This window comes from Lepisosteus oculatus, chromosome 9 (assembly GCF_040954835.1).
Source record: "Lepisosteus oculatus isolate fLepOcu1 chromosome 9, fLepOcu1.hap2, whole genome shotgun sequence".
Classification (NCBI taxonomy): Eukaryota; Metazoa; Chordata; class Actinopteri; order Semionotiformes; family Lepisosteidae; genus Lepisosteus; species Lepisosteus oculatus.
This window is the reverse complement of record NC_090704.1, coordinates 13,084,669-13,094,691: the sequence shown is the minus strand read 5'-3', so window position 1 is coordinate 13,094,691 and position 10,023 is coordinate 13,084,669.

Here is a 10,023-nt window from a genome sequence, read left to right as displayed (position 1 = left end):
TCAAAATTCTGGGCCTTTGTAATTTCTGAAACTCTCATAATTTCCTATGTTTTGATTTTGTTTTGGGGAGCTAGTTTGTTGAGCACCTAAAATCAAAGTAGTTGTTGGTGTATTAATTATATAATATCTCTGTCCTCTTAACTCAAAATTACACAAAGAATGCTGACACAATGTAATGTTTTCAATCAAAATTGAAAACATTTATTTTCAGTTGGTGCATTCTATGCTGTGATGAGTTGCCAGTAACTCTTTTAGTTTATATTGCAAAGTACGTTGGGTTATATGGTTTGAAGAATAAAGCTGTATGAATTATGCTATAATGTGAATAGTGTTCTGTGACCTTAGAATTGCCTGAACACTGTGCAGTTTTAATTTTGATAATTAATAGACTTGGCCAGAGCTCAACACATGATCAGTACATTATATTTTGAAGGTACTCTGTTTTACTATACTCCATTCACAAAATGTTTTTTTTTAGTATTTTACTGGCATTTTAAAATATGTCACATGTCATCTGATCTAAGCAGGTAACTGCACATAACAATTATCTTATGGTTTATGGAAAAAAAAACAAGCTTAAGCAATGGCACAAGAGTGACATTAAAAAAAACTGAATTACAGTATAGCATTGTTGTAATAGCAGGGAACTTTTCCAAAAGATACAGTTTGTCAGAACACCAAACCAATGATTAAGCTAACTCTTCTACAAAAAATAGGAGTGATATTGCCTTGTGATATTATAGCTAATGCTATCGCTTTGTCACAAGTGACTTTAAAAACTGTGTAACTAATGCATTATCCAAATAGTCAAATATCCTGGTAGTACTTATGAATTAATTCCAGGTTTGTGTTTTAGGTACTGTAACTGGTGAAGAAGATCAATCAAAGGTTGATTCAAACACAATGTTTGTTTTTAGTAAATCCATACTATTTGATTTATTTTTCCTATACTTAATCGGTAGTAAAGAATTATGTGTTTTCCAGTGTTTAATTACTGTGCTTCTGAGTGTCATATTAGGGTACTTTTCAGATTTAGAAAGTTGTATTTGTATGCTAAATAACATTTAAAATGATATAGCTTATTTATGGTATAATGGTCACTGTTTTTTTCAAGCTTGACATTTTTTAGCAATATTTATAAGCTCATTACAGGAATTCTTTCATTAGGGTAAATAGCAGTTACAAATTTCCAGCTCCCTTATTGATAGCTGCAATGTGGTAATTTGTCTTTTTTCCCCCTCCAGAAGCATTTAATTTGGTATAGCAATTGTATGTTATGAAAAATCATAGCTTGGCTACAGTAATCAAAATTGAGAAAATAATAGGAATCTAAAACAGGCAGTACAGCAGCACAAAAGTCAAACACCAATTACACCTTTTATTACATAGGCTTAAGAATAAATTATATGAATTGGAAAAAGTGATTTTCAATAATGATTTTAATGAGTGTCTTTCAAGTTGACCGTCCTTCACTTCCACTTTTTGAGACGATTACATATTCTACGTACTGCATACTCTAATGCATTTTTTTTAGAAATAGTATTATGCAGTAGAAAAAAAGATATTTTATTAAACTGTACATAATGTATAAATGTCAGTGCCTTACCTTAGTATAGTTTGAATATAATATGGGTACCAGCATGCATTTATATAGTTAAAACATGCTTCACATAATGTGAAAAACATGACAAAACACAAGAATATTGTGTGATGTAACGAAAGGGGCTGACAGTCTCACAACTAAAAATAAATCATAAATATAAAAAGAGTGCATATGAAAGGTGTTCCATCAGTTTTACTTTTTCAAGATCCCTTTGAAGATTTTTGTTCAAGCTGTTATATACTGTACCACATCATTGAGAATGTTATTTACTTATAGAATTGAGTGGTATTTTAGAAAGTTAATAAAACACAAAGGAAGTGTGATTATAGTGTTTGGCAAATGAAGATAAGTTTGTTGAGAAAATACCTGATTTGCTACTGAGAATACTTTTTAATTGTTGATAATGTACAAGGAAAAACTGTCACATGCTTATAAAGATAATGTCAATATTTCTACACCTACTTCAACATAACAAACCTAAAGTAAGGCAGTTCTTAACATTTTTCTCCAGTGATGAGGAGTTATAAGGCTTGTATTGATGGTATTGTGGCTCAAAGCACTGCTTAGACTCAAGAAATTATCGTGAGCAACTATAATAAAGAATTGTTATCTGTTTTACTTTACAATTGTAAATCTGAAGACCATAGAATCTTACTTTATTTCATATCAACTCCGCAGACCAAAATGTATTTACAGATAATATTCTACTATAGGTATTTTAAAGGAGAAACAAAGGTCACTTGAATACATAGGCATTTTGAGGCAGTTACAACAATATTTATATTATTCAGTCTTAGACTACACTGCATCACAACATACAGCTTATGTCTGTTTCTAGAATACTTGCCATAGCACCAATGCCTGGAGCAAGAAGTGTATATGCACAAATATTGTTACCTTGCAGAGTAAATATCAAGTGCTTGTTAGTGAAGTATGTACTGTACCTCCAAACTATTTTCAGCAGAGACTGTTGCTTTCACAAGGTGGAGCTGTTGGCACACAACAAATGTGTGTATTATACACTACCCCTACTGAAAACAAAATCAAACTTAAATACAAATAATATACCAAATGAAAAAAAATATCTGATAATTCTTATGTTGCATAATCTCTGTTTTGTCGAATGCCCATTGTAGCATATGGCAGAATCCTGCATGCAATTTTATGCTTCTTCATTTTATTTGTCCCATCTTTCCTCTGCAGCTGTTAAATTTGCTATACATAATGTAAACTTATGTACAGTATTACATTTTTACTGAAATATCAATTTGTACTAAGGTTTTTACTGAAGATCAAACTGTATTATTTCTAATCTTTTCCAATGTCTTCCAACAGGAACCATCTTGTGTGTAATGTCATGTTTAATTCATAGATAGTTCATGTATTGTTATAATGTTACACTTTTGTTTGAAACTTTGTTTTCCACAATGATGTGATTATTAAGAAGAAAAGTGAAGTAAAATCATACTAATAAAAGGAAATATTTGTAGGTAGGCCTTTTGAACTACACCACTGTCTTTTAAACATTACCGCAGGATATGCAAAATATGCAAATTTTGGCTACAGTCTGTTTATCGGACTAATTACACAACACAGAACTGTTATTGACTAAGGCACTGAATGACCCTTGGTTTTCAACATCAATAAAATCAGTGTCAGTGGTAATTGTGTTTGAGCATTAAATTAATGTTTTCCAAAAATCAGTCTTGATAGTTTAGACATGTTGTGCAATCTTATTACACATCAAATTTTCTTTTCATAAATTGCCTTTCAGAAAACGAGATTGCAAGGAACTAAAGAAAAAACCTTGATAAAGAAATAAAACTAAATTACACTATTGACTAAAACTATAAGAAAATGTATTCTTAAAAACCCTCAATCACACTTGTTCATTTTTTCATTATGTTATTTAATTCAGTCATTTCTTAATAGAAGCAAATGTTCATTTAATACTTTGTATTTATTTTTGGTTTTGTCCAACATACTTCATCTATTCATAAATTGACAAATTAGAAAATTATTCCATGTGTTAATTTACATGCATACAAACTATCATTCGATAAACCATTCAGAAAATACCTATGATGCCAGGTTAAATAAATTAATAAATCAGCATTACCTTTCTGGAAAGAATTTGTTTTCATATCAGAATAGGGGTCTTGAGTACTGCTTTGTGCTTAATCTTGCAAGAACTTTATCAAGTATGCTTCATGTAACTTAACTTACTGTAACTATACAGTGTTAGTTCTATTTTAATTTGTTAGGTCATGGTTAAGAAGAAATAAATGAGAACACTCACAGTTTGATCATATAAAACCATCATCATCATCAAGAACTGCCTGCAGAGCACAGGATTATGTGCAAATAGATTATTTAAATTGTGCTCCACCATCTATATATATAGCTCAGGGAAAGTACCATACTTTTTTGTTTAGCAATCTGCCATTGCATTCTGTTATTAAGGCCATTCAGGTAAGGAGAGAATATGTATTTTTAAACAGCAGCAGCTGCACAGCTTTCTATAATCTATTAATTCTGTTGTAAAGATGTTGTACTGTATGTTTATTGGTTTTCTGAAAACATGGGAAAGAATTATAAGGTTTCAATTAACAGATACAAGCACAAACTGAAACAGAGCTACCTCCACATATTTTATTCAAGTAGGTACATCTTTTCTGGGTTTGCAGTTTATGAAAAAAATAATAAAAGGTAATTTCCATATTCAAAGCACATTGGTTAATCTGGCAAAAACCTATTCTGGTTTCCCTGATGAGGCAGCACAGGACTGTACCCCAGATGGGCTGCCACTGCACAGGAATAAGACATTGAAAACATCAAGAAAAAACGTTTTACAGGCGTGACAAAACTTTAATTTGAGGTGAAGTCCATACAGTATCAACATTCTGCAGGACACATTAATTCTGGGAAAAATCTTTGATTAAATGCCACACTATTGTGAGATTTGTCCTTACAATTCCTTGTATATTATTTTTTACCTACCCAATTTGGAACTGACAACTGTTTCTTTATGTTTTGCCATATAGGTACAACCCTTGTGCCTCAAGTCAAAGAGGTCGGGCTCCTTTGAACACAGCCACTCATCATAGTCTTTTATCTTATGACCTGCTACATGCCTGTAGCACTGCGGCATTCTTATAAATAATACAGGAATTAAGTTTGCTGTCCCCCCGACAGTCTCTTTCTCCCTAATGTCTGTAGTGCTAAACACAGAGAGGCCATTCCATGTGGTTCAGATTTAAGGTGTTGTTCTGTTTGATAGAGTTTTCTGATAAGGAACAACTCCCAGGGGTGAGATTCCCCAGCCACATTAATGAATGGTCATCTCCGGCACCTTTCTGTCTGGGAGATTCCAAAGGAGAGTCTCATCCCAAGTTGTTCACAACCCTAAGGTCAGAGAGCATTGTTACTCATCCTCCACCTTGATCAGCCAATCGGGAACTGGTAGAGCAGGGTAACCTCATGTGGGTCTCGAATGCCTGTGAAACTTTCAACCAATGAATGACCGTAGTTCCTCCAGATAAAAGAGGCAGCACAAGGCCCAGAGGGTGCCCCTCCAGGATGTTCTCAGACTCAGCTCGGACAATCACATGACGGCCAGTAGATCTGAGTGCCAGGACCTTCTTCTAAGAGTCGAGACCGGAGGTCGCCCATGCGTAACCAAAGGATCCGCCTGAGGTTAGCCCAGCAGCAAGCCTCGTGAACCACCGGTAACCCACCATGAGTGTTTGCCTGATCAATGACTGAACTATGGTCGGAACTGTCGACAGCTGAATCTCAGGATTCAGGACTAGCGCTACATCGGGAATGAACCGGTCTTCTTCCCGTATAAAGAGTTTGACTTGCTCGGACCCGCAGTCACTTTTCTTGTGCACAAACTCTGTTAGTTCAGCCAGTCTTCAGAGTGTCTCTGCCAGTGGACCGCAGCAGGAATCTCTCCCTCCTTCTCCCACACCTCCAGCCGCACCAGGACAGGCTGGCACTGAGCCAGAGGATGATGACTGGATGCAGCACTAGCCTGTTGTTGTTCCCTTGTGTCTGCAGGAGATCTGAATCCACATAAATTGGATGAGTATTCAACATTCTACATTGCAGCTCAAGAATTCAATTGTTACCTCAATCCCAGTTGATGTCAATTTCATTCATATGAGTGATGTACTTTTGAGTATCTAGTGTAGAATTTGTAATCAAAAAGCTCATTAAGGAAATGGTATAAATGAATGGTATACTGAATGTATGTATCTCTTGGTATTAAGTATACTATTCGTGATTGAATATATACCTTTTGTTTCCTGCTAAGACTCACTATAAGATCTGTTATGTTTATATGCACATTTTATGTGTTAATAAATGTATTCTTGTGTATTACTATCCGTATGTTTGCATTGCTGAGTTGTTCCGCAAGGTAGATTTTATAATAGCCATCAATAATTATTTTATGATTTGCGGCTACAATTAATAATTGTCCCAGTAAATGCATAAAACCCCTACATGCCCCACAGGTCCTTGCAGAAGAATTAGCATTGAGTGGAAACGCAATATTAGTAATAAAGTTCTGGAAAAGTGCTCTGATATGGATTTTAATGGGATTCTAATGAAACATGCTATTATGTGAAACCAATTTTGTATTTCATGAGCTGCAGAATAGTTTTCTATTAACAATGCCATATACCTGTAGTTTTCTTTTTATCAGTATCAAACATCAGTCATTATGTTTTAACAAAGAATTAAGGAATATTGACACATTTTTCTATTTTCTTTGGTGTGAGAAATGTTGATTCAAAATATTTTATGCAAAATTCTAATGACAGTCACATCAAAATGCTTTTAGTGGTTTTAAAAATGTGAATGGGTTAGCTGAAATGGGATCTCTCTCATTTTCCAATTGTGAAATGTAATGTAATGGAATTCAAAGGTAATGGAATTCGAGTTATCTTATTTTATTTCATCCTTCAAGTTGTTTAATCTAAAGCCACCTAAGTCAGGAATAAATGACTAACTATCTTGCAAAATTGCAGACATACTAGCGGGTCCAAAGTTACAATACATAACGGAAAGATTGCTTTTGAAGGATATTGGTAAGTCTCTAAAAATAGAGCTAAACCTGACCTTCACATCCCACCATTATCAACACTCCAAGACACTAGTGAGATTCTGCAGCTTATTATTTTATGACAGAAAGGAGTCAGGAAAATGTACAGTGTAATTGCTCCACAACACTAGCTAGCATTGTCTGATAATTAGGTGTGTAACAGTGTGGAACAGAACAGAACAGAAGTTTCTATTTTAATTAAGCTAGAAGCATGACAAAAGGAAATGATGTATTCCACTTACTTACTGTTCGCAGACCTCACACGCCATTGAAAAGCACTCATCATAGATAGTACCACAGGGATACAGAATTTATTTTTTATTATTGACATTTATGAGATGACCAATTAGCATATGCTCCTGATACTTATGTTGTTTTTACATTCTTTGGAAGTTGACAGGCAATACAGGGTCAATAAATGCTGTCTGAAGTCCATGCTGTCTGAAAACATTGTTTTTCATCCTTTAATAAAAACAAAAGAAAAGATCTGGAAAAGATTTGTATATTCATCCTGTTCTCTTGTTGTGATTTTTCCAAGTCTGAAATGTTAATTACTAATTATTTTGCTCTATAAATGTTTAAAACAACCTATATAACCAATGAACTACATTCTAACCACATAAAATGCATTTTTTTGTCATTTTATTGTTGTTGTTGTTGTTTTAGAACTTCACAGTCCTGACTATCAAGGAATCAAGGAAGGCTTCAATATCAGGGAACAAATGATGATAGATTTTATTTTGAAAACAATGTCTAAAGAAAAGATTATGCTTTACTATCAGAAAGCTTATATTATTTGGTTTAATGGCACACACCTCTTTTTGACAGTTCCCTTTGGAAAATAGTATGAAACATAATTAAATGATTAGAATCATGTAATAATTTTACATAATCTCTAACCTTAATGATAAATACAAGAAAATGTTAAGCCAGTGGCAACATGCCACAACAAGTATGTGCATAGCTATTAAGTATTTGAATGTGCTGGGATATTAAAACTGGTCTGTTATTACTCAAACACAATGAGTCATTAGGATAATGCCTTAGGCCTCAATTACAATGTGAGGAACGAAATCTTCTAAAATTGAATACATTCATCTTGCATTGCCAAAAGCATATATATTAATTTCTTTATGTTCCTTATTTATAATTGCAATCAGCCAAACCATAAATTTGTGATGCTGTATACACTGTGCATCAAAAGAAATATATCACTTCAAACCACAAGAAGTTCCTATCTCTATCCTATTCCTTTTCTATTGGGTGACATTTTATTTGTAGAAACCAAGAGATTGAAGCCTGAGGTGTCCATTCGTCAAACCAAGCTTTATTGTATGCATACAAGGAACAATGCAATAAGGATTATTGTTTTAGTTGTTCAAAGGGGATATGGCTCTACACAGCTCATGTACACTTTTCTCTACACCCCCCCTCTCCTGTCTTTGAGGTACTTTCTCAAGAAACATTCCTTCCTTATCAGGGAGTTTGGTACAGAAGATGGGAGTTTAGTACAGAGGGGGAGAAGCATCTGAGCTAAAGCAATTGTGAAGGTTAGAGTTTAGCATGTGAATTCAGCAGGAGTTCACAGCTCCTACTACAACTGTATATGGGTACAAAGTAACATACAGATTCTGCTAACAGACTCCATCATATTGAACAGATATGACATGGATAACAAGGATAATTTAATTCATTATATTAAGTATTAATCATCAAAGCATTGATCAACAGAGGTTTATCTTTGAAAGTCATGGACTAGTAGTGTGTGGCTACAACTAGAAGCAATTCAAGCATCTACAATACATCTGCAATACAGATACAAATACATGGGTACAAAAATGCCTTCTTGTGGAATTCTGTCCCATTCTTCTAATGGAATCTGGACAATTCACTGGTATACTTTGAGCCCTAGATGTCCAATGTAATCCCAGCTCACCTCAGAAGTGAGCATCATATTATGCAAAAAACTCTCCCATTTGTATCACAATCATAAAAGATCAACTAAACAAAATGATGGCAAAAATAGTCAAAATAGTCGACATGGTTGATCCCATCACAGACTGTTCAAAATGGCGCAGTATCCTGCGCTCTTGCCGGTGGTACTGCACCATCAAGAACAGCTTCTACCTTATGTCAATGTGCTCCTTAACAGCTAACTATGCAATGCCTCAAAATTCAACACAACTCTTCACTCTTCACTTTTGCCTTGGCTACCACATATTTATTGTTCTGTTTGTTTATTGTGTAATGTACTGTCTACATTTTGTGGTCTTATCTGTTAAACTGTTTATGTCCTGAGAGAATGGCACAAACAAGAATCTCATTGCACATAGCAAATAAACTCCTCTAGCTCTACCTGTATATGAGGACATTTTGGATAGACAACAGGTTCTTTCTTTCAGGAAGCTCAAGATTGGCCAAGCATGGGTATTCTCCAGTATGACAAAGAAGAATCTTCATAAAGTTCTCTTCTAATGTGCCAAAACATCATAGAACACTACAGCTGGCATCTTGTCAGTGTAATATCTTTCACAGGAGGATTTACAAAACTACAAGTGTATGGGTAAATGTGACATTTCCTGGACTTATACTTGTATGACAATGCTTTTGATATTACTTTATAATATTTTAGAATTCTTTTTTCTATTTCATCAGGGGTATGAAACAATTTGGAGGTATGGATTATCTCTTTCTTTCTGAATGTGAGATATTTGTTGCTTGTTGATGAACTGAAAACAAACCCCATGTCTCCAGAATACGACTGACAGCGCAGTTTGTAAGTCAGGTCTTCATAGACATTGCAGCCCAATTTAATTGTCTGACCTCAATAAAAATAAAAGGTCTGTTCACTATAGCCTTCCTAACCTACCCATTCATCAAAATAACCTCCTTTCATTTCCCTCAGGAAATTTGATGAGAAAGACCTGTATAGCCTTTTGACCTCTCCCAGTGAAACTCAGGTTAACCCATCAGTGATGTCCTAATTAAACTATGGGGGAGTGTAATTTGAGTCTAAGGTCAGAAGGTCCTATTGTAGGACTAATTCAAGACCTGTAGATCCTGACCCTCTTACTAACTGATTCTGAGCAGTAAGATTTCAGGTAGAGCTTTCCCTCCATTGGGTATTTTAACAGAGAAATCTAGTAATACTAGTTTTAAAAAATTGGCTCCCTGTCAATTGTCATTGTCATGCACTACAAATTATCTCCTTTTTTCCAATATACCATGGCAAAACACCAAATACTGTACATTGGTTCTTAGTCTCTAAATGATGCAAATAAAGAATTGCAGCTTTATTATTAAATATACA